The 25,276-nt window shown below is 43.6% G+C and overlaps 1 protein-coding gene across 2 annotated transcripts in view; it reads left to right on the top strand.

Moving 5' to 3' along the window:
- Positions 1 to 25,276, top strand: part of LOC139761327 (uncharacterized) — a 441,300-nt gene that overhangs the window by 184,326 nt on the left and 231,698 nt on the right. The window lies entirely within an intron of this gene.

Genomic DNA, 25,276 nt, shown 5'->3' on the forward strand with positions numbered 1-25,276 from the left:
TTTTTGTGTTTGTGTGTGTGTGTGTGTGGTGTGTGTGTCTGTGTGTATGTGTGTGGTGTGTGTGTGTGTGTGTGTGTATGTGTGTATGTGTGTGGTGTGTGTGTATGTGTGTGGTGTGTGTGTGTGTATGTGTGTGTGTGTATGTGTATGTGTGTGTGTGTGTATGTGTGTGTGTGTGTGTGTGTGTGTGTGTGTGTGTGTATGTGTGTGTGTGTATGTGTGTGTGTGTGTGTGTGTGTGTGTGTGTTTTCCGAGTGTTTTTATATTTTGTTTGAGGTTTATTTTCATACCCAGGTTTTGTGACGCATTTTTTCTTTCTCTTTTTATAGATTACTGATGATGATGCCTCTGTGTTAGGGAAAGCTGGAGTGTAATAGATAATGGACCACGGACAACTGTTTGAACACTTGCTTAATGATAGAATAATACTGAGAAAATGTATACACCAAACACAGTCTGATGTGTATATACATAACCGTTGTTAAGGGAGAGTCCTTGTGGCCATCCTTCCAAGATTGTGATGTTTTCTTTAATGAATTAAATAACATCCACCCAACTATCAAATTCAAGATGGAATGGGAAAAAGAAGGCAAATTGCTCTTTCTTGATCTGCTCATTTGTTCTTAAAATTCAAAGGAAGCCTACCAACTCTGAGAGCTATATTCATTATTTCTCAGTACATGATTCTTATATGAAAATGTCTGTACTTATATCTGCTTTTAAGAGCACTACGGATATGTGATCCCATAGACCTGGTAGATGTAATATAAGAGGTATCTTTAGGCAGTTATATTATCCCAATTGGTTTGTGAACAAAGTTTACTGGAAAGCTAGGAAGACATTTTATGTTTCTTGTAACAAAAATGTGACAAATAAGGATAAGTCTAAATGTTTAGTGTTGCCCTGTTCTCCCAACTTAGCTAATCTAAGACGTGTTCTAAAATACGATGCTTGTAATGTTGCTCTCCAGTACAATACCACCATCAGTAAGACCTTAATAAATAGTAGGCCAAATCATGCAACAATTGGGAGTGTTTACGTCGTCAAATGCAAGTCATGTAAATATATTTATATAGGCCAGACTGGTAAAACTGTAACGGAGATGTGTTATTGGCACCGTCATGCAGTACGCAGGGATGACCACAAAAATGCGATCGCTAAACATTGTCATGAAAATGATCACCCTGGCCATAGATCTTGAAAATCCCGTTATTCTATACCCCTCTGCTGATTATGTCACACGTAACGTCATTGAATCTGTCTTAATTGCTAATACTAAGAACTTTAATTTGTCCCCAGGCAATTTTAAAGCCCATCCTAGCATTAACCAAATCATTATGAGCGAATTGACAAAACACGAAAACATAAAAAGTTGTTCAAGACACACCCAGCTACCCAGGTCAACCCCCGCCACGTGACCCCCCTTAATCACTGTAGAGATACTTGACAAAGCCATCCATAAAAGACTTTAGAGACAGTAGCGGAGTTGAGACAATGGATCAAAGAGTTTCTGGTCAGTACAGAGCTCAGTGTAGTGGCACAGGGAAACATGTGATAAATGTGTTTTATTGGAACAATATGAACACCGATATTGTCTGTAATAAATGATGAAAACCATTTCATAAATGTCAAATGATGATTGGAATAAGTGTGACACATGGGAAGGTAATGATGATAAGGATGATACAGCTATAGAGAGATTATCCAGGTATGACCTTTGGTCAAAAGGAAAAAAAAAAGATGAAATTATTTGTTACATTAAAGGGCATTGAAGTTGTATGTTTTCCTGCTACCTGGTTGTTAGTGTAATGACAATGGTAATTGATAGGTCATTGGCAATTTTGATTCCTGCCTGGACATGACCATGAACGTAACCCAGTAGTTCTCATGTATATATAGAACAGTTGTTGTACAACACTGAAATGTAGACTCCTTGTATGTAGTAGCATCATGTTCTGCTGGTAAACTGGTTGTGGGTTGACCTATTACCAAACTGTGTTTACAAGTTTCCAGAAGACCGTTTATAAGTACGTCTACCTCAAAGACTCTACCTTCTTATGACAGTATCACTGAGGTGGTGGGGAGGTCCAGTTGATACAGCTCGACATGTAAACAATATTCTTTGATCATCACAATTTGTATCATGATTAGTACCGTATCCAGTCTGTGTGGCACACCCATTCATATATCGTCTGACACTTGTGGATCTTTTGATTACTTGTTTCTTGTGTATCATCTGCACATCAGTGCATGAATGTGTGTGGGACGTTGTGTACTTACCCCTGTATCTGTCCATGTGTCTGTGAACACATTATTGGCCTCACCATAACTCAATACATGACAGACCTTCAGACATACACCGTAGCTTCCTCCTCTTTAGGTGACCAGTTGATTGTATTCTGAGTCATGTTGTGGCATAAAATTGCTTATTCATTAGGAAAACTTATTCTTTTTATAGGTGTTATAACTTAGGAGTACTTCATGGTGGGAAGTTCAGGTTTATAACATGCGTGCGTTTTGTAGAGGCAGCTATCAAGGCATGCGAATTTTGGCATCTTTATTTCAAAACGACAGCAAAATAAAGATTTTCTTGATATAATCTAATGATAAGTGAAGGAACCAGCATCAGAAAGTGAAACATTGTTGAGATATCGCTGGAGACGATGTAATAAATGATGAACAAGTAAAAGAAGAAATAAGAAAGAGAGAGTTTGGTAATTTTGACAAATTTTGTTTTGGTCTTTGAGGAGAGACTGCTCGTAAGGTTTCTGGGTTTGTTAGGTAGAGAATGAGCAGAACCTGAGTGGAGGATGAGGTAGAGACCAGCTGAACCTGAAAATGTTTTGTCTCTAGAGTTATGCAGGTATGGAGATATTAAGGAAATGGAGTGCCTTAACCATCCGTGTATATGTAGGATCTGTGGGCTCTATGGTAATGTGAGACAGGTGAAAGTAAAGAACGTATTATCACATGTATTATTGATCACACACAGAGTCAGTAAGAAGATACAATCAAAAGTAGACATGATGCAGACACACGATTTATGGATGGCCAGAAGAGAATGTGATCCAAGTTAGTGGAGAAAAATGTGAACACGTAAGACATAGAGGGATCGACTGAATACAAGTTGCATCTTGTAGCAAGGTTGCAACTAGGAAAGACACTTGAAGATAAACTATGATATCATAGATCTATGAGTCATCATAAGGGTCAAACTGGAATTGAATGATTGAAAATATATATCTTACTGAGCTCACCATGTAGTCTGATGATGACGAGTATCACAACGAGACATACAAGACCAGTCAATGATCAGTGTGTACAGAGGAAGCAAAACTGAATACTGCCATGTGGTCCCCTTCTACTGCTATGTTGCACGGTCGCCACGTACTGCTATGTTGCACGGTCCCCTTGTACTGCTATGTTGCACGGTCGCCACGTACTGCTATGTTGCACGGTCGCCACCTACTGCTATGTTGCACGGTCGCCACCTACTGCTATGTTGCACGGTCGCCACGTACTGCTATGTTGCACGGTCGCCACGTACTGCTATGTTGCACGGTCCCCTTGTACTGCTATGTTGCACGGTCGCCACGTACTGCTATGTTGCACGGTCGTCACGTACTGCTATGTTGCACGGTCGCCACGTACTGCTGTGTTGCACGGTCGCCACGTACTGCGAGATAATGGTAAGCAGGCAGGTGACTGAATGTAGAGAGCGAGGTACCATGAGTACTCTCTCTTTTATTCATATACAACCACATTCTCTCTCTCTCTCTCTCTCTCTCTCTCTCTCTCTCTCTCTCTCTCTCTCTCTCTCTCTCTCTCTCTCTCTCTCTCTCGTCCATGATCCGGGCTGTACACACACCCTGGTGTGTCCCACGTCGCCCGCCTCCTCACTTGACAGATCTTACTGATTCTTGTGCCGTCTGGCCAGCTTACATGATGTGGGCGAGTCTGCCCTCATTAACTCGCCTAACGAGGCAATTACTTGGCACAGGCACCAGCCCCCTGAACAATGTTGTTGTTGTCCTGTTGGTGATCTGGCCTTGATGTTTCTTGTGAATTCCATTCGTATCCGTCATTACCCCCCTCTCTCTCTCTCTCTCTCTCTCTCTCTCTCTCTCTCTCTCTCTCTCTCTCTCTCTCTCTCTCTCTCTCTCTCTCGTCCTTGTGTGTGTCTTTCCGTCTGTCTCTTTATCTGTCTGTCTGTCTGTCCACCATTAGTTAGTCTCGTTTTTTAAGGCAGCTGGGACGAGAGTCAGAGACAAGCGAGACACATGAACCGGTACATAGATGGACCAGTCGCTTGCTGCCGTCAGTCTGGTCCATGTGATCATTCATGTGCTCTGGACGAGGAACGGGAATTAGGAATACTGGCTTTAAAATAAAAACAATTGTCAGCACATTTAGTATACGTGTTTGAGTGGGGTCCAAGTGTCAATGGTTATAATTGGATTATGTACAATTTGTTAGCCGTGCGTAGGAGAGGTTGTTGCATGTGAACGTGCTGAGAGGGGCAGCAGGCTGAATGTATAATCATTTCTTGGTAGAGACGAAAGTAAAAGTTTGTAGTGGTTTAAGAGAAAAAGAAAATGACATGTGTGTTAAAAAGGAATGATGATAAAGCTAGTGAGGTTGGAGAAGGGGTCAGTGTACGGAGATACCAAGAGAAATTGAAGGGTAGCCCAGGGAGAGTAAATGGAAGAGGGAGGGTGGGCGAGGGGTGGAGGGCGTTTAGGAAGTAGTGCTCACTTGTGTGGAATGCTGAGGGTGGAACATGAACGTATGAAAAGCGGGTATCGAGTGGTGAGATACAGAGGGTAGATTATTTGTGAAGGGGAAAAGGAAGGTGCCCGGGAGGTAGGTATCTGCTAGGAATGAGTGTGTGTGATTAGGAGAAGTACAAGAGAAACGTCAGGAGATAAAGAGAAAGATACGGGAGATGAAGGAAAGAGGACAACTGAGAGATAGGGTAAGAGAGTGAAGATGAAAATGAGAGAGAATAAAGAATGAGGTTAGTGTGAGGAGAACAATGTAGTAAATGAGAGGGACTAGACCCTCATACTGTTAGTGTTGCTGCTTGTCTCACATTAATAACAATTACTCATCTCAGTCACGTCACCTATGATCCCAATCCATCAGTTGACCTCCTGTGATCTCTGGATCGCTCATACTAACACCACTCACACTCTCACACTCACATCTTCGTCACACACGTTGAAGGTCAGTGTGATGTAAGTTGTTCACAGTCGCCAGTTTGGTAGTAGAGGAAGGTCGATATATTCGTCTAGTGTGACGTTCGTGATGGCCGGAGAGATGTAGAATAAATGAATTATTGTGATAACAGGACGGGGGGGGGGGGGGGGGGGGGCGTGACGCAGCGCAAATTAGTTTATTTCACAGATAATTAATTGCGAAAGAGACTTTGCTGTAGATTCCCCCCTAACCCCCTACCCCAGGTGCAAAATTCATTAGCAAGTTTAAAAAAAAAAAAGATGAAAAAATGCCGCTACTGGACGTTTAAATTCGAACAAAGAGAGTTATTGAATTTCTTTTGGTTGAAAAAGTTATTAGATTAATCTCATTGCCTACAAAAAAGGTCATAATAAAACAGTGATACTGTTGATCATGTGGGATGACCATCACGTAGGGCTGCCCGTGGAAGATCCTGCTATCTGATTGGTGGATAAGTCTCGTCCTTACATGTGACGTTACGTCATATATAAGTCGTGGTGTGATTGGTTGATCGGCGGCGTGACGCAACATTGTCGTATGATAATGTGGTCATTGTTCAGGTCCCTTACTATGCACATGGTGGCCATGTTGTCATGTTTCCCTGTTCTCAGACCTCTCTCTCTCTCTCTCTCTCTCTCTCTCTCTCTCTCTCTCTCTCTCACACACACACACACACACACACACACAAAACAAAGATTGCCAAGTTTCTGTTAATACTTGCACTCCACACACACTCTACCTTGCACTCCACACACACTCTACCTTGCACTCCACACACACTCTACCTTGCACTCCACACACACTCTACCTTGCACTCCACACACACTCTACCTTGCACTCCACACACACACTCTACCTTGCACTCTACACACACTCTACCTTGCACTCCACACACACTCTACCTTGCACTCCACACACACACTCTACCTTGCACTCCACACACACTCTACCTTGCACTCCACACACACTCTACCTTGCACTCCACACACACACTCTACCTTGCACTCTACACACACTCTACCTTGCACTCTACACACACACTCTTCCTGATCGACCCAACTATCAACTTTTGTGAGTCATGTGTCCAACATTTCTATACAGAACCTCTTGCTGAAGTGTGAGGTGTTCAGGGGGTTTCAGTGGTCGTGTGTGCCTGGAATCATCTGTTTATAATAACTGACGTACAATTCAGTACGTGGAGGAGACTGTACTGGGGTCTTCACCTCTCAACGTTCTCTGTTATCATACAACTTTAGTCAACCTTGTTACACTAATGATTCACAGTTCATTATTCAGTTTGTGCCATTAATCCACCACTCTGATGCCATTAATCCACCACTCTGATTCCATTAGTCCACTCATCAGATTCTACTAATCCACCTCTGATTCCATTCATCCACCACTCTGACTCCATCATTCATCACCAGTGTGCCACTGCTAATTTACATCATCTTCAATATGTTTCTTGATCAATATCATTTTATGGCTTCTGATTCCTTCATCTTTGTATCTCTCGAGGGAATGTTTCATCTTGACATAATCAAAACCAGTTTAAAAAACTGAAGTTTTGTGATCAGTTCTCTCCTTGCTCTTTTCTCCCCCCATGATGTGCAGGTATATGGCTTCTCAGTGAAACTATTATCTCTTAATATTGGTTCCATCTTTTTTGGCCTCCTTTGGACCATCTCTCTCAGTCTTATGTGGTTCTTATGAATGTGATTCTGTCATTTGCCTGCAGACAGTTTCTCCAAGGGTCGAGCTGAGCTCAGACGACCGAGGTGAGGGGCAATGCTAACTCACACGTTCCTCTCATACACAGATTCCTGCAGCTTATTTCCGGCTGGGTGATGTTCACCCTGAGGACTTCTGTAACTACGTCCCAGTCTCATTACATTTACTCGGGTTACATTTCATCAACCACGTATCAGACGAACTTAAGAGTTTGTCGAGGTCCCCTTGTAAGTTGATGCAATCTTCCTCCTGACATCCCTCATGACCTTGGCATCATCCGCAAACTTGTTCAGGGATGAAGTGCATAATATCTGGCAAGTCAGTTACGTGGATTCAAGATGACCAGTTGTCCCAAGAATGCGTCCTGCGGTACACCATCGGTGACCTCAAGCCATTTCGAGAAGGTTCCTCTGACGCTACTTTTGTTCCCTTCCGATAAGATGATTGTCTGTCTGTGGAAGGAGTTTCTCCCTTATTCCTGCATTAAGATTTAGCCTCTTTGTTAGCCTCCCATGTGGTATAATGTCAAATTATTTCTGGCAGTCCAGACATACACAGTTCACCCAGCCTTCTCGTTTCCTCATATTTGTTAAGGGTTTGTTACGCATGTTGGTAGTTTCTCTGGACGTAGTTACGCATTTACTTTCTGATTATCTTATACAGTACCTTACAGACCACACTCATTAGACAGATCAGTCTATAGTTCAGCACAGTTTCCATGTCTTCTTTCTTAAAGATGAGCACGACATTAGTTTTGGCCTCTTTCAATCCCGTGGCACTATACCATCTTTCAGCAACATACCGAAGAATATTTCAAGCATCTTGATGTTTACCTGACGTAGACGTCTGAGGTGTACTAACTCTACAGCTGGGGCTGGGTGTGAGCTGCTGTGTTGGGTCGTTGGTCAACTAAACTGTTGCGGGCCGCATTCAATGTAGCCACCACAGCTTGGCTGGCCTGGTACACCGTAAATATCACTGGCTTAATCCAAATTTTTCTGCCGTGCAAGCGGTGTGTTGAGTGATCTTGGGCCTAACGTACTATTTCATGCTGGTGAGACGACACGGGCGAGTGAACGCATCAACCAAGGCCGTCATCATACTGACGCTGATCTTAGAGTTAATATGTTGCAGGGTCTTCCTTCCCTGTCGTGCCAGAAGGCTATGATTATTGGGTGAAGGATTTTACGGATGGACATGGTGATGTCCCTCCTCCGTCTGTGCTCAGTACAATACAGCCTCTGTAGTCCACTTGCATTACCACATCAGTAGGGACTGAGGAAGGTCATGGAATACTATATGATTCAGTAGTTTTGTCCACCTTGTACAATGATGAATGAAAATTCTCTCCGTCTGTCTCTTTATATTCAAATCCGTAATGATCAGTCCATGAATATCATGACAGAGGAGTTCGTGCTTCAGCTACGTTCAAATGTTTCCTTCATCATCAACAGCAAAAGAGGAGTTCGTGCTTCAGGTACGTTCAAATGTTTCCTTCATCATCAACAGCAAAATTCTTTGATGGATTATTACATGTCGTGAGTACCAGTGTGTACATGATGTCCAGTGTGTGTGTGTGTGGGTGGGTGTGTGTGTGGGTGTTTGTAGGGGAGAGAGAGAGAGAGAGAGAGAGAGAGAGAGAGAGAGAGAGAGAGAGAGAGAGAGAGAGAGAGAGAGAGAGGAGGCAGTGGACGGTGTTGCCCATCATGATGGTCCATCATCCAGGCCTACCTCGCCACACATCCGTTCCCTCAACCATTCATCCTATCAACTTTCTATCATTCAACCACCTCCCACCACCTCAACCAAACACCCTTGTTCCCCTCGCCCTCTCCCAGCAACCTGCCTTCCTCCCCCCCCCCCCCCCACAAGTAATACACCCACCCATCCTCTGTACACGTATGTACTTATGTGCAGCACATATTGTAGTACATGATTATGTACATGAGGGGATGTGGGCAGCGGTCGTGTGGTGGGAGGACTGTCGTGTTGGCTGGAGAGTAACCCGACACTGGTAGGCAAAGGTCTTCCCTCAGTCGTTGTGACGACGACACTTTCCTGACCTTCAGGGCGAGAGAGGCAGCACGACACAGCTCTCACTGCAGGAGCAACAGTAGCAGTGACAACAACAGTAGCAGTGACAACAACAGTGGCAGTGACAACAACAGTAGGAGCAACAGTAGCATCATCAGAAGGAACGCCAGCAACGGGAGGACTTGTGACGGAGAAGGAACAGAGGCTGGGAGGCTCCTAGCTCCCCTCGCCTCAGGCCTCCTCCTCCTCCTCCTCCTCCTCCTCCTCCTCCTCCTCCTCCTCTTCCTCCTCCTCCTCCTCCTCCTCCTCCTCCTCCTCCTCCTCCTCCTCCAACACAGCAGGTGTGACCTGCATCGTGTACGTCGACCTTAGTTTAAACTTTACTTGATAAATGATAAAGTTGACCAATACTTTGACTCGTGATGTGATGACCGACCTACAAGAGAATGTGCAGTGATGGTTGACATGTTGTTACTGGTAGTGCGTGTGTCGTGGTGGAGGGTAAGGTGGCTTCCTTTGCAGACCGTGGCGCCATGTGCATACTGGGCAGGAGGATTAATATTCCAAAATGACGTCAAGAATTATAGACAATTTGGTCCTGTTGACCGATTGTTTAAGCCTCAAATTAAAACGTTACAGACAGTTTGATCATCATCGGTATGTGTTGCATGAGCTGTTCTCCGTGCTTATCGCTACGTACACTCACTCTCCGGGGCATCAACACTGACAACACAGCGCCCACACGACAGTGTTGTACCGTCTGGTGTGTAGCCACCTGGCCTGGCCTCCACACACCTGGCCTCGACCCTTCAGTCATTATAGTGGTGTCATTGGCCAGAGATCCTCCGTGCAGACGCTGCCTTCATCAAATGTCCCTACACACTTCATATGGACGACAGACATTTATATATATATATATATATATATATATATATATATATATATATATATATATATATATATATATATATATATATGTCATGACATGTTATCATTATCAGTAGCTGTTATCATTATCAGTAACTATTATCATTATCAGTATCTGTTATCATTATCAGTATCTGTTATCATTATCAGTATCTGTTATCATTATCAGTATCTGTTATCATTATCAGTAGCTGTTATCATTATCAGTAACTCTTATCATTATCAGTATCTGTTATCATTATCAGTATCTGTTATCATTATCAGTATCTGTTATCATTATCAGTAGCTGTTATCATTATCAGTAACTGTTATCATTATCAGTATCTGTTATCATTATCAGTAGCTGTTATCATTATCAGTAGCTGTTATCATTATCAGTAGCTGTTATCATTATCAGTAGCTGTTATCATTATCAGTATCTGTTATCATTATCAGTAGCTGTTATCATTATCAGTAACTGTTATCATTATCAGTAGCTGTTATCTTCACTACCAGTTGTTATCCTGGACCAGTAACTTAGGTGACCAGTTATATCCTGTAGACCTTTAAGACAAGATAAGAAATTCTATTGACACCATCACTGGAGTCAGTAATCTTTTTATGAACATTGCTGTTTCTAATATCACTTGACAAGGCAGGCAAAATTGCGGATTTAGATAAAGTCCAAAGATGTTTCACAGGCCACGTTGAGGTGGTAAAGGAACTAAGTCACTGGAAATGACTGAAATCACCGAGGCTGTACATTCCCAGGAGGGCAGACGGGGGAGGTGTATCATCATCTATACCTGGAAAATCCTGGAAAGGTATTGTTCCCATCTTGTGTTCGGGTATGATATCCTGCTGGCACGACAGATGACATGGAAGACTGTAAAATGCTTCCTCTGAAACCTGAAGATGCCATATAAACAATAGAGAACTACTTAAACGGGGCTCAACACTCTTCACCACCTTGCCATCTACCATCATCAGTCACATCCTGGGATGCATGGTAGACAACGTGCACTGGATCTACATTCTACCAGACCAGCCAGGATGTGCGGGGCCTGGCGGCTGCAACAGCTGGGTCGACCAACGACCACACCCAGCAGCCTGGACGAAGGGGGTGACGACCCTCGAAGACTCCACCAGGTATCCACCAAGTGATCAAACATCACAACTCTGGTCTACATATCTGGCCCCGGAGTCTTACCCTTTATGAATCACAGTATGCAGTATGCAGTAAAAAATCTTAGATTTCTACTTATTTTTATGCTTAGCTGAGCAAGTGACTTAAGTGCCACATAGAAAAGGACTAAGCACGATGCTTAGCAAAAGTTAAGCATAAGATTTAAGAAGTATGAAATGCAGTTTGGGTCAAAATATTTGTCGTCTGCTAAGCAAATAGTTAAGCGTAGGGCAGCTTTCAGAAACATGCTTTGCAAAATTCTTAAAGTTAAGTAAAATTTTTTGGGGTTAAGCATACTTAAGTATTCTAAGAAGTTTTCTGCATACGGCCCCTGGGTTCCTTAAATACAGACAGGTGGAGGTCGACTGAGCCATTGTAATGTTTTGCACATGTCCAGGTCATATCAGCGTGGAGTGATTATAATTATCATTATGATTATAATCACTATTACATTAAATGAAGCTTGACATCGAATATGGCGCTGATTGGAGATTAAAGCTTTAACTTACGATACATTTCCTGATTATATCGTAGCTCACCTTAACTTTCAACGCTGGCGCTGAATGCGTATAGGCCAGGACCTTAACCTGCAACACTAGCGCTGAATATAGGCCAGAACCTTAACTTGCAACACTGGCGCTGATTAACTATATCAGGGACCTTAACTTGCAACACTGACACTGATTATGTAGGTCAGAATCTAAAGAAATAACCACGAGATTTTGAGAGAGAGAGAGAGAGAGAGAGAGAGAGAGAGAGAGAGAGAGAGAGAGAGAGAGAGAGTAGAGGGTAGAGGGGGGACTGCTGGCCCTTCAATAAGTCAGAAGGTCTTCGTGTTCTTCAGGTGGGATACATCAAGAATGAATGACGAGCATTTTTCATCCTACTTGGTCTTTGTCGCTGTGAACATTATTCACGACCCTGGAACTGTTCTTCTTAACAATTGAACTCATTTGGAAGATTTCCATGTCTGAGGTTTTCTTTTTTTCTTTTCTTTTACTTGTGGGACGAAATGTAAGAAAGAATTCCCCATTTTCTGTTTTATTTTAAGAATTAAAAACCGCGATGTCTCTGCAGGTTTGTGGTGAAGGTCGGTAATCAATAGTCATTAAGGCAGTAGGTAATTAGGTCTTTAGCAGATATTGGTATGTATTGACGGCTGCATTGATCCTATTGTGTGGTGATTGCTGACTGGAGGTTGGAACCAGCCTCGCCTGTGTACATGTCTGGGGAAAATACTTTTAATCAGAACATTAATCAGGAAGGCAACGTCTCCTGTAATATTGCTGGGATTTCATTTCATAATTAATTGACATCTTTTGATAAGGAGCCGATGACTTAATCACTTGTAACTTGTGCAGAGAAATGTTGTTCATGTGTTTGATGATCTTATTCCTCCGTCCGTCGTCTCATGTTGGAGAATTAAGTCGTCAGTCGTAATGTTATCTGAACACGAGAGTAACTTGGTACATCTGTCTGCCTCACACTGCAATGTGTGAGAGACATGTTTCCGCGGTCAACCATTCAACACATGATACTACGACGCTTCGCCAGGCCGGTGTAATTTTACATGAGTATGTATGTACTTTTTCGTACATGTTTGGGTTCGAATCCTGGGTGGAGCATTCGGTCCACAGTCCACCTAGCTGTTCATCCTCCTTAGGGTCTTGGTCAATAAACTGGGTACACGTGGCTTAGATGCAGATAAAGACACAGGAGAAATGAAGTTGTAGCGTCAGGATCTGTCGTTTATTACATCTTAAGGCTTACAAAATTGTCGACCTAGAATACATAGACCGAGAGGTCAGTGACGTAGAAAATATAGGAAGAATACTTCAATACCTGATGCACATTATGAATACACTCCCATGACATAACATGGCAGAAATCTTTTACTGTTCCACAGATTAGACGGGAAGGTAACAGAAATAAGTCCTTAGTTTTCCTTTGAATGACATTTTTTTCCTGGTGTTGCGCCAGTTCTGAAAATCATGATATTCATATACAGTTATACCAGAAAAAGCAGCCAGCATGACATGCCTGAATGACATGTGAGACTGAGATGTATGATACAGGTCAAACAGGTAAAAACCTGAACACATGAATGGTCAAGAAAACTGTGCCTTGTTTTACCAGAAAGCTAAGGAGGATCGTCACATTGACTGGCCTACTCCCTCCCACATAGCTAGGGTTAGATCGCCTCTTGAGAGAAAGATGATACAATCTTGTATGATTTGTAAGACTTATAATCACGACATGAATATATCCGATGGCTACTTTCGCTGTGATTCGCTGGTGTCAGGTTCATTATGAAAAAGGTGTCTGCTCAGTTGAACTATTCTGACCTAACTTGTCAATCAGTTATGTAATGGGATCCTGCCCATTCAACCTGTTATGACCTGGCTTGTCATGTTTACTAGATTACCTCCACACTGACCTACGTCTCCTCTGTATATATATATATATTTTTTTTTTTTTTTTTTTTTTTTTATACTTTGTCGCTGTCTCCCGCGTTTGCGAGGTAGCGCAAGGAAACAGACGAAAGAAATGGCCCCCCCCCCCCATACACATGTACATACACACGTCCACACACGCAAATATACATACCTACACAGCTTTCCATGGTTTACCCCAGACGCTTCACATGCCTTGCTTCAATCCACTGACAGCACGTCAACCCCTGTATACCACATGACTCCAATTCACTCTATTTCTTGCCCTCCTTTCACCCTCCTGCATGTTCAGGCCCCGATCACACAAAATCTTTTTCACTCCATCTTTCCACCTCCAATTTGGTCTCCCTCTTCTCCTCGTTCCCTCCACCTCCGACACATATATCCTCTTGGTTAATCTCTCCTCACTCATTCTCTCCATGTGCCCAAACCATTTCAAAACACCCTCTTCTGCTCTCTCAACCACGCTCTTTTTATTTCCACACATCTCTCTTACCCTTACGTTACTTACTCGATCAAACCACCTCACACCACACATTGTCCTCAAACATCTCATTTCCAGCACATCCATCCTCCTGCGCACAACTCTATCCATAGCCCACGCCTCGCAACCATACAACATTGTTGGAACCACTATTCCCTCAAACATACCCATTTTTGCTTTCCGAGATAATGTTCTCGACTTCCACACATTTTTCAAGGCTCCCAAAATTTTCGCCCCCTCCCCCACCCTATGATCCACTTCCGCTTCCATGGTTCCATCCGCTGACAGATCCACTCCCAGATATCTAAAACACTTCACTTCCTCCAGTTTTTCTCCATTCAAACTCACCTCCCAATTGACTTGACCCTCACCCCTACTGTACCTAATAACCTTGCTCTTATTCACATTTACTCTCAACTTTCTTCTTCCACACACTTTACCAAACTCAGTCACCAGCTTCTGCAGTTTCTCACATGAATCAGCCACCAGCGCTGTATCATCAGCGAACAGCAACTGACTCACTTCCCAAGCTCTCTCATCCCCAACAGACTTCATACTTGCCCCTCTTTCCAGGACTCTTGCATTTACCTCCCTTACAACCCCATCCATAAACAAATTAAACAACCATGGAGACATCACACACCCCTGCCGCAAACCTACATTCACTGAGAACCAATCACTTTCCTCTCTTCCTACACGTACACATGCCTTACATCCTCGATAAAAACTTTTCACTGCTTCCAACAACTTGCCTCCCATACCATATATTCTTAATACCTTCCACAGAGCATCCCTATCAACTCTATCATATGCCTTCTCCAGATCCATAAATGCTACATACAAATCCATTTGCTTTTCTAAGTATTTCTCACATACATTCTTCAAAGCAAACACCTGATCCACACATCCTCTACCACTTCTGAAACCGCACTGCTCTATATATATATATATATATATATATATATATATATATATATGATCATACTTGTCCGTGATGATAAGTATGAAGGTGAAATCGCACTTCAGTAGGAGTTCATACAAGCATATTCAACATGTAATTTTTCTATACATGTGGCACGACATGTTTCGTGGAGACAATCCACCTCATCATCAGGTGGTGCCAGTACTTAACAAAGTTATTTCAATCCCAACATCACACTTGAGTCCCGCCGTCCAGCACCAATCTGTACAGACCAACCACTGTCCGCTTTGTCTGGCAGTAACCGTTGTAAGGGAGAGTGATTAAGGGGGGTCACGTGGCGGGGGTTGACCTGGGTAGCTGGGTGTGTCTTGAACAACTTAATTTATGTTTTCGTGTTTTGTCAATTCAATCTTAATGAACTGATTAATGGTGGGATGGGCTTTAGAATTGCCTGGGGGCAAATTAAAGTTCTTAGTATTAGCAATTAAGACAGATTCAATGACGTTGCGTGTGGCATAATCAGCAGAGGGGTATAGAATAACAGGATTTTCAAGATCTATGGCCAGGGTGATCATTTTCATGACAATGTTTAGCGATCGCATTTTTGTGGTCATCCCTGCGTACTGCATGACGATGCCAATAACACCTCTCCGTTACAGTTTTACCAGTCTGTCCTATATATATATATATATATATATATATATATATATATATATATATATATATATATATATGTATATTTTTTTTTTTATACCTCGTCGCTGTCTCCCGCGGTTGCGAGGTAGCGCAAGGAAACAGACGAAAGAAATGGCCCAACCCCCCCCATACACATGTACATACACACGTCCACACACGCAAATATACATACCTACACAGCTTTCCATGGTTTACCCCGGACGCTTCACATGCCTTGATTCAATCCACTGACAGCACGTCAACCCCTGTATACCACATCGCTCCAATTCACTCTATTCCTTGCCCTCCTTTCACCCTCCTGCATGTTCAGGCCCCGATCACACAAAATCCTTTTCACTCCATCTTTCCACCTCCAATTTGGTCTCCCTCTTCTCCTCGTTCCCTCCACCTCCGACACATATATCCTCTTGGTCCATCTTTCCTCACTCATTCTCTCCATGTGCCCAAACCATTTCAAAACACCCTCTTTTGCTCTCTCAACCACGCTCTTTCTATTTCCACACATCTCTCTTACCCTTACGTTACTTACTCGATCAAACCACCTCACACCACACATTGTCCTCAAACATCTCATTTCCAGCACATCCATCCTCCTGCGCACAACTCTATCCATAGCCCACGCCTCGCAACCATACAACATTGTTGGAACCACTATTCCTTCAAACATACCCATTTTTGCTTTCCGAGATAATGTTCTCGACTTCCACACATTTTTCAAGGCTCCCAAAATTTTCGCCCCCTCCCCCACCCTATGATCCACTTCCGCTTTCATGGTTCCATCCGCTGACAGATCCACTCCCAGATATCTAAAACACTTCACTTCCTCCAGTTTTTCTCCATTCAAACTCACCTCCCAATTGACTTGACCCTCAACCCTACTGTACCTAATAACCTTGCTCTTATTCACATTTACTCTTAACTTTCTTCTTCCACACACTTTACCAAACTCCGTCACCAGCTTCTGCAGTTTCTCACATGAATCCGCCACCAGCGCTGTATCATCAGCGAACAACAACTGACTCACTTCCCAAGCTCTCTCATCCCCAACAGACTTCATACTTGCCCCTCTTTCCAAGACTCTTTCATTTACCTCCCTAACAACCCCATCCATAAACAAATTAAACAACCATGGAGACATCACACACCCCTGCCGCAAACCTACCTTCACTGAGAACCAATCACTTTCCTCTCTTCCTACACGTACACATGCCTTACATCCTCGATAAAAACTTTTCACTGCTTCTAACAACTTGCCTCCCACACCATATATTCTTAATACCTTCCACAGAGCATCTCTATCAACTCTATCATATGCCTTCTCCAGATCCATAAATGCTACATACAAATCCATTTGCTTTTCTAAGTATTTCTCACATACATTCTTCAAAGCAAACACCTGATCCACATATCCTCTACCACTTCTGAAACCACACTGCTCTTCCCCAATCTGATGCTCTGTACCTGCCTTCACCCTCTCAATCAATACCCTCCCATATAATTTACCAGGAATACTCAACAAACTTATACCTCTGTAATTTGAGCACTCACTCTTATCCCCTTTGCCTTTGTACAATGGCACTATGCACGCATTCCGCCAATCCTCAGGCACCTCACCATGAGTCATACATACATTAAATAACCTTACCAACCAGTCAACAATACAGTCACCCCCTTTTTTAATAAATTCCACTGCAATACCATCCAAACCTGCTGCCTTGCCGGCTTTCATCTTCCGCAAAGCTTTTACTACCTCTTCTCTGTTTACCAAATCATTTTCCCTAACCCTCTCACTTTGCACACCACCTCGACCCAAACACCCTATATCTGCCACTCTGTCATCAGACATATATATATATATATATATATATATATATATATATATATATATATATATATATATATATATATAAATTTATTTGTTCATATTTATAATACTTTGTCGCTGTATCCCGCGTTAGCGAGGTAGCGCAAGGAAATAGACGAAAGAATGGCCCAACCCACCCACATACACATGTATATACATACACGTTCACACACTCACATATACATACCTATACATTTCAACGTAGTGATTGGAAAAGACAAAGGCCACAATCGTTGACACTCAGTCTCTAGCTGGCATGTATAATGCATCGAAACCACAGCTCCCTTTCCGCATCCTGGCCCCACTAAACTTTCCACGGTTTACCCCAGACGCTTCACATGCCCTGGTTCAATCCATTGACAGCACGTCGACCCCGGTATACCACATCGTTCCAATTCACTCTATTCCTTGCACGCCTTTCACCTTCCTGCATGTTCAGGCCCCGATCGCTCAAAATCTTTTTCACTCCATCCTTCCACCTCCAGTTTGGTCTCCCACTTCTCCTCGTTCCCTCCACCTCTGACACATATATCCACTTAGTCAATCTTTCCTCGCTCATTCTCTCCATATGACTAAACCATTTCAATACACCCTCTTCTGCTCTCTCAACCACACTCTTTTTGTTACCACGCATCTCTCTTACCCTTCCATTACTTACTCCATCAAACCACCTCACACCACATATTTTCCTCAAACATCTCATTTCCAGCACATCCACCCTCCTGCGCACAACTCTATCCATAGCCCACGCCTCGCAACCATATAACATTGTTGGAACCACTATTCCTTCAAACATACCCATTTTTGCTTTCCGAGATAATGTTCTCGCCTTCCACACATTCTTCAACGCTCCCAGAACCTTCGCCCCCTTCCCCACCCTGTGACTCACTTCCGCTTCCATGGTTCAATCTGCTGCCAAATCCACTCCTAGATATCTAAAACACTGCACTTCCTCCAGTTTTCTCCATTCAAATTTGCCTCCCAGTTGACTTGTCCCTCAACCCTACTGTACCTAATAACCTTGCTCTTGTTCACATTTACTATCAGCTTTCTTCTTTCACACACTTTACCTAACTCAGTCACCAGCTTCTGCAGTTGCTCACCCGAATCAGCCACCAGTGCTGTATCATCAGCGAATAACAACTGACTCACTTCCCAAGCTCTCTCATCCACAACAGACTGCATACTTGCCCCTCTCTCCAAAACTCTTGCATTCACCTCCCTAACAACCCCATGCATAAACAAATTAAACAACCATGGAGACATCACACACCCCTGCTGCAAACCGACATGCACTGAGAACCAATCATTTTTCTCTCTTCCTACTCTTACACATGCCTTACATCCTCGATAAAAGCTTTTTACTGCTTCTGGCAACTTGTCTCCCACACCATATATTCTTAATACCTTCCACAGAACATATCTATCAACTCTATCATATGCTTTCTCCGGATCCATAAATGCTACATTCAAATCCATTTGCTTTTCTAAGTATTTCTCACATACATTCTTCAAAGCAAACACCTGATCCACACATCCTCTACCACTTCTGAAACCACACTGCTCTTCACCAATCTGATGCTCTGTACATGCCTTCACCCTCTCAATCAATACCCTCTCTTCCTACTCTTACACATGCCTTACATCCTCGATAAAAGCTTTTTACTGCTTCTGGCAACTTGTCTCCCACACCATATATTCTTAATACCTTCCACAGAGCATATCTATCAACTCTATCATATGCTTTCTCCGGATCCATAAATGCTACATTCAAATCCATTTGCTTTTCTAAGTATTTCTCACATACATTCTTCAAAGCAAACACCTGATCCACACATCCTCTACCACTTCTGAAACCACACTGCTCTTCACCAATCTGATGCTCTGTACATGCCTTCACCCTCTCAATCAATACCCTCCCATATAATATCCCAGGAATACTCAACAAACTTATACCTCTGTAATTGGAGCACTCACTCTTATCCCCTTTGCCTTTGTACAATGGCACTATGCATGCATTCCGCCAGTCCTCAGGCACTTTGCCATGAGCCATACATACACTGAATATCATTACCAACCACTCAATAACACAGTCACTCCCTTTTTTGATAAATTCAACTGCAATACCATCCAAACCCGCCGCCCTTTACCGCGTTGGCGAGGTAGCGTTAAGAATAGAGGACTGAGCCTTAGAGGGAAAATCCTCGCTTGGCTACCTTCTCTGTTCCTTCTTTTGGAAGAGTGAAAACTGGAGGGGAGGATTTCCAGCCCCAACCTCCCTCCCCTTTTAGTCGCCTTCTTCGACACGCAGGGAATACGAGGGAAGTATTCTTTCTTCCGTATCCCCAGATTTTATATATATATATATATATATATATATATATATATATATATATATATATATATATATATATATATATATATATATATATATATATAATGGTTTTATACAGGTTGATAACTTGTTTCTTATCTGTTGATTGATGTGTTATTCAGTACTGTAATTCCATGTTTATATATTTACATAAAGTCATACACAATCATACTAATGATGACCAAGATGTGGCAGGTAACCACGAACATGTTTCTTGTGTCTACAGGTAGGTGTGAGCAGCAGCAGCAGCAGCAGAAGGGGTGGCAGACACCACAGGTAAGTGGGTATGGCAGCAACAGCTGGGGGTAGTAGACGCTGCAGGAGCAGGAGGAACAGTAGCAGTGGTTGTGCCACTGACAGCACACACACACACACACACACACACACACACACACACACACACACAGCACCGCAGGCAGGCAGGTCACAAGACAGACAACTTGTGCTTCGCCTAACTTGTCGGCAACACTAAGTTTGGGAGGTCTTTTGCGGCGTTCCCCCCAGCCCTGGGAATGTTAATACGTAATGGGATATTTGGCTCCGGGCCACACTGGCCTGGCCAAGCTTCACTTGGTTTTACTTGACCAAGTTTTTCACTGATTATTTTAGTTTCTTGTGCTTCTGTGTTGGAGGTCAGGGGTGTCACTGGGTGCTTTGGGGTAGGGCTTATATGCAGTCTCTCTCTCTCTCTGTCTCTCTGTCTCTCTCTCTCTCTCTCTCTCTCTCTCTCTCTCTCTCTCTCTCTCTCTCTCTCTCTCTCTATATATATATATATATATATATATATATATACATGTATGTAATCAGTGTTTTCATTCATATATCTTATGTTTTTACTGTTTTGATTAGATACGTTGGATTCGGACAGGTCTGACAACATGTCATTGCCCCACATATTTCTGATGTAATTGTAGAAGACGTAATGCCTTATAATGATGACGTAATTTCTTATAGTGATGACGCAATGTCTTATAGTGATGACGCAATGTCGTATAGTGATGATACTTGTTGGTAATGAGTTGTTGAATATGCTATCATCCTACCTCACCAGGTGTCTTGTGTATGTCTGTCGGTGGGTGTGTGTTGTAGGCCGATATGTGTTATCAGTGTGATGAAACACTGATAACATCTACCGTCAGTAGCTGGGAAGGTTATGAGGACAGTATTCCTCTACACGTATATGTCTCCTGTGTACCAGGATGGTAGGGTATATCTAACATCACATTATTCCTTTTTCTCTTCTTATCATCACACTTCCTTCATCTCTCTCCCCGTGTTCTCTCCCCTCCCAAGACACTCTCCTCTTGTCTCCCTTCTTCTCCAGCATCTTCCTCTGGATCTCCTCCTTCGGTGAGACAATAGAGACAGCTATAAAGAGAGACGAGAGTCTCACCTCCTCCACAACCAACTTAACAAGAGTTGTCACTGGAAGTGTTAACCCAGCAACCTCTTCCCGCGTATGTAAACCAATGGTAGCGACGTCTGCAGCCTGGGGCAGGCCTGGCCTCGCTCCAGACCCCCCTGGATCCTTCATAACTCCAGCACCTGAGTTGGGAAGGTGGTTACTCCTACGTGAGGTGACCTTTAATGGCCTGCTGGAGCCTCGACCTCACTTCCCACGATACATGGACCTAAAATGACACTCCAGGTCACCCCCAGGTCGTCCACCCCACAGGTCACCCCAGGTCTCTCCTTACCTCCCAAACATATGATGACAACCATCTTATAATCTATCCATGTATCCATCCATCTATCAGTCTGTACTCCCGTCCCACATGTGTGGAATGGTTCAGGTACATATAACCTCACATTATCACACACACACACACACACACACACACACACACACACACACACACACACACACACACACACACGACCAGTATGTTCACGTGATACATGTACTTATAAAACACTTATAAAGTGCTTCTTAAGTTTCACTTTATGAACTAAGGCTGTAGTCTTACATACTTCACGTCTCTCAGTACAACTTGGCTATGTTGGTCATAATCCTGTACCTGAATCTGTATCTGTAAGTTTTGTATTTCATGTATTCTGTGTGTTGCCCCCTCCATATGGTGGTCGAACAGAAAGATTAAAAGTTAAGGAATTTCTATAATTTTCTTGTGAAGCAAAGCTCCCAAGAATGTCATTCGTAACAAGTGAGACATCTGTCTACACCAAGTGGCACACATGTTTACAGCAAGGGGCACATCTGTCTGCAACAAGTGGAACACCTGTCTACAGCAAGGGGCACATCTGTTGACAGCAAGTGGCAAGTATGTGGACAGAAAATGGAACACCTGCTTACAGCAAATGGAATACCTGTTTACAGGTAAAGTCCTTCTCTAGAACCCGTATCTCTGGTCCAGAACATATTCACACGGGGCGATATGCTCACCTCAGAAGTGTGAAAATCTCCAGCAGATAACCTGGTCATAGACCATCAGGTCTTGTGTTATCTGTCCTTCCCATGTACTATCCTCCAGCAGATAACCTGGTCATAGACCATCAGGTCTTGTGTTATCTGTCCTTCCCATGTACTATCCTCCAGCAGATAACCTGGTCATAGACCATCAGGTCTTGTGTTATCTGTCCTTCCCATGTACTGTCCTCCAGCAGATAACCTGGTCATAGACCATCAGGTCTTGTGTTATCTGTCCTTCCCATGTACTGTCCTCCAGCAGATAACCTGGTCATAGACCATCAGGTCTTGTGTTATCTGTCCTTCCCATGTACTATCCTCCAGCAGATAACCTGGTCATAGACCATCAGGTCTTGTGTTATCTGTCCTTCCCATGTACTATCCTCCAGCAGATAACCTGGTCCCGTCCTGCTCCCCACCGTCCCAACTTCAACATTCCGACCACAACAATGACCTGCTTCACGACCGTCTCCAATAAAGATACCACAGTCGACCGGAACAACTGGAGGTGCGAGCAACGAGAAGAAAGAGCCAATTATGACGGGTGGCGCTCCTCTCCAGGCCCCACACAATGGACGCGGGCGGACACCCTCCCGGGGTAATGACGGAGGAGGAGGAGGTGTTGCGGAAGGGCTTAGATAGGGTGGGAGGGAGGGAGGGAAGGGCGTGAGAAGGTGGCAGGGGAGGGAGAACCTGGGTGAGGGATGAGCTACGTCGTGCAAGGATCAGGTACGACGTCTTAAGAGGACAAGTGGGTTACCCTTTGACCTCGACCTCACTCTGGGTCAGCCCAAGATGGCGGGTCTCTAGTGCAGGAGGAGTTAGTTCCTACAGCGCCTCCTGCAGGTGGTTCCCCTCTGTTAGTTCCTACAGCGCCTCCTGCAGGTGGTTCCCTTCTGTCAGTTCATGACCACCTGCCCCAGGCGGTTTCCTCAAGGTATAGATAACCACAACATCTCCACATCACCCACCACTTGCACATTGGTAACCACATCTCCACTTCATCCACCACCTCCACATGGATAACCACCTGCTTTCTCGAGGGCGTTTGGCTGCGTGGGCAGGATTTCCTCAGCTTGATGCGATGGTTTGGTCAGAGTTTGATGGATTATAATACTCTTAATCACGTATGAGTCGTGCTCGATCCCTTGTTACTTTCCTTGATGTGTTGTGGTAATGACACAAGATGAATAATGACTTGTGACAGATTGTTTATCCACTACAATTATCGAAATCTCAATTGACCCCACATGACCTGTCATGGCTGGTCGCATCCGCTCGCGGGCCAGTATCATCACTACGGTCGCTTGTGTCTCCAGCATTCGATGAGAAACATATTTGTGGCTCACAGGTCTAGTGAGCAGCCAGGTTCCTCGAACTTGTTTAGTGAAATAACGTTTAACATGACTGATAAAAGTCAGGTCAAACTCAACGCCACTAAAGCAGGGCCTTCGACCTGACCTGTAAGGGTCAAGTCATAGGCCATTGATATCGTGGTTGTAGTGAAGGTAAGAGTGAAGCAAAGACCTGACTTGGAGAAGTCAGGTCAAAGGTCATTGATGTCGGGATTATAGTGTAGGTAAGAGCGGAGCAAAGACCTGACCTGTAGGGGTCAGGTCAGGAGGTCATCTGCACAGATGGCCAGTGGCTGCGAGGATGCTGCGGGATTATTACAGTAGTGAAGATGTGTCAGATAGTGAAGATGTAGTGTGGGTTGCTGATAGTGAAGATGTAGTGTGGGTTGCTGATGGAAATTATTTCTGTGATAAATATGTGGCGTAGTTATAGTTTGTATATACTGATGACCCAAGACTATTATTGCTGGGGTTGGAGGGAGAAGGAGAGAGAAACCATCAAAGACGCTGTTATAACCTGTTGACACAGACCGCAGTACACCCTGGACATGACCGCCGTACACACTAATTACTAATTAGCATTTCACGACGATTATCAATTCCAGTGGGACAGTTAGCCTGATAACCCGAAAGGTCATGTGTGATGTAACCTGAGGATTGCTCTGTCCTGTGGTAGAGGCTGGTGGTACTGCTGCGGACACTGCTGGCACTGTCGACGGTGAGGAAGTATAACGATGATCTCATGGCTGAGCGGCAGTGGCCACCCCGGCGCTTCACATCTTGCTGTCTGGGGGTCGCAGGGTGAGAGAGGGAGAATTGCTTTGGTCTGTCAGTGTCTCGCATGAAGGGATGGAGGACATGTCTGCACACACGACTTTATCTATGATACCAAGTTGAAATGTTCAAACCTTCTGAAGTTCCGATGCTTATTGTAACCTGAGTCATCATATGTTGGGACACCAAGTTGTGACTGTACTATACGTTACAACATTAGCCAGATGTTATAGGATGTTGACACGTAGTAAATGTGAAGAGATATTTCAAAGCATCATCGGGAGGTTGTGAGGAATGCAATGTAACGATGCAAGTAGTTCAGACGGTCGAGAACAGGTGAGAGAAATTGTAAGATGTGTCGAATAGCAGAAGGAAAACATTCGGTGTCGAATTAAAGGAAATAAATGTATGTAACCACGTCAAGTACCAGAGTGAAAATGTGACATATGTCGAATAGCAGAATGAAAACGGAATGTGTGTATTTTAAAGTATTAGTTGTACTTAGGAAGATGTTGTGTAGAGTTGTACGCTGCGTGGTGGTGGCTCCTCCCAGATAGATTACAACTAAGAAATACATCAGTCCAGACAGACTGGTGGATGGGTCTCCATCTGGTTATAAAGAGCCAATCAGGTGAACCTCACCAGGACATGAAAAATCTATCCGCCGGCCAGAGCCAATCTGTTCAAGATGTAAGACATGATGTCAAAAATTCCATTTGACATCTGATCAAAAATTCTCTCTCCGTCTGGTGTGTCATTACTACTGAGGACAGACATGATCTTCGCCCTTAAAAACAATGTAAAAATATATTGAATCAGAGAAAATCATCTTCT

This window comes from Panulirus ornatus, chromosome 40 (genome assembly GCF_036320965.1).
Source record: "Panulirus ornatus isolate Po-2019 chromosome 40, ASM3632096v1, whole genome shotgun sequence".
In the NCBI taxonomy this organism is placed as follows: domain Eukaryota; kingdom Metazoa; phylum Arthropoda; class Malacostraca; order Decapoda; family Palinuridae; genus Panulirus; species Panulirus ornatus.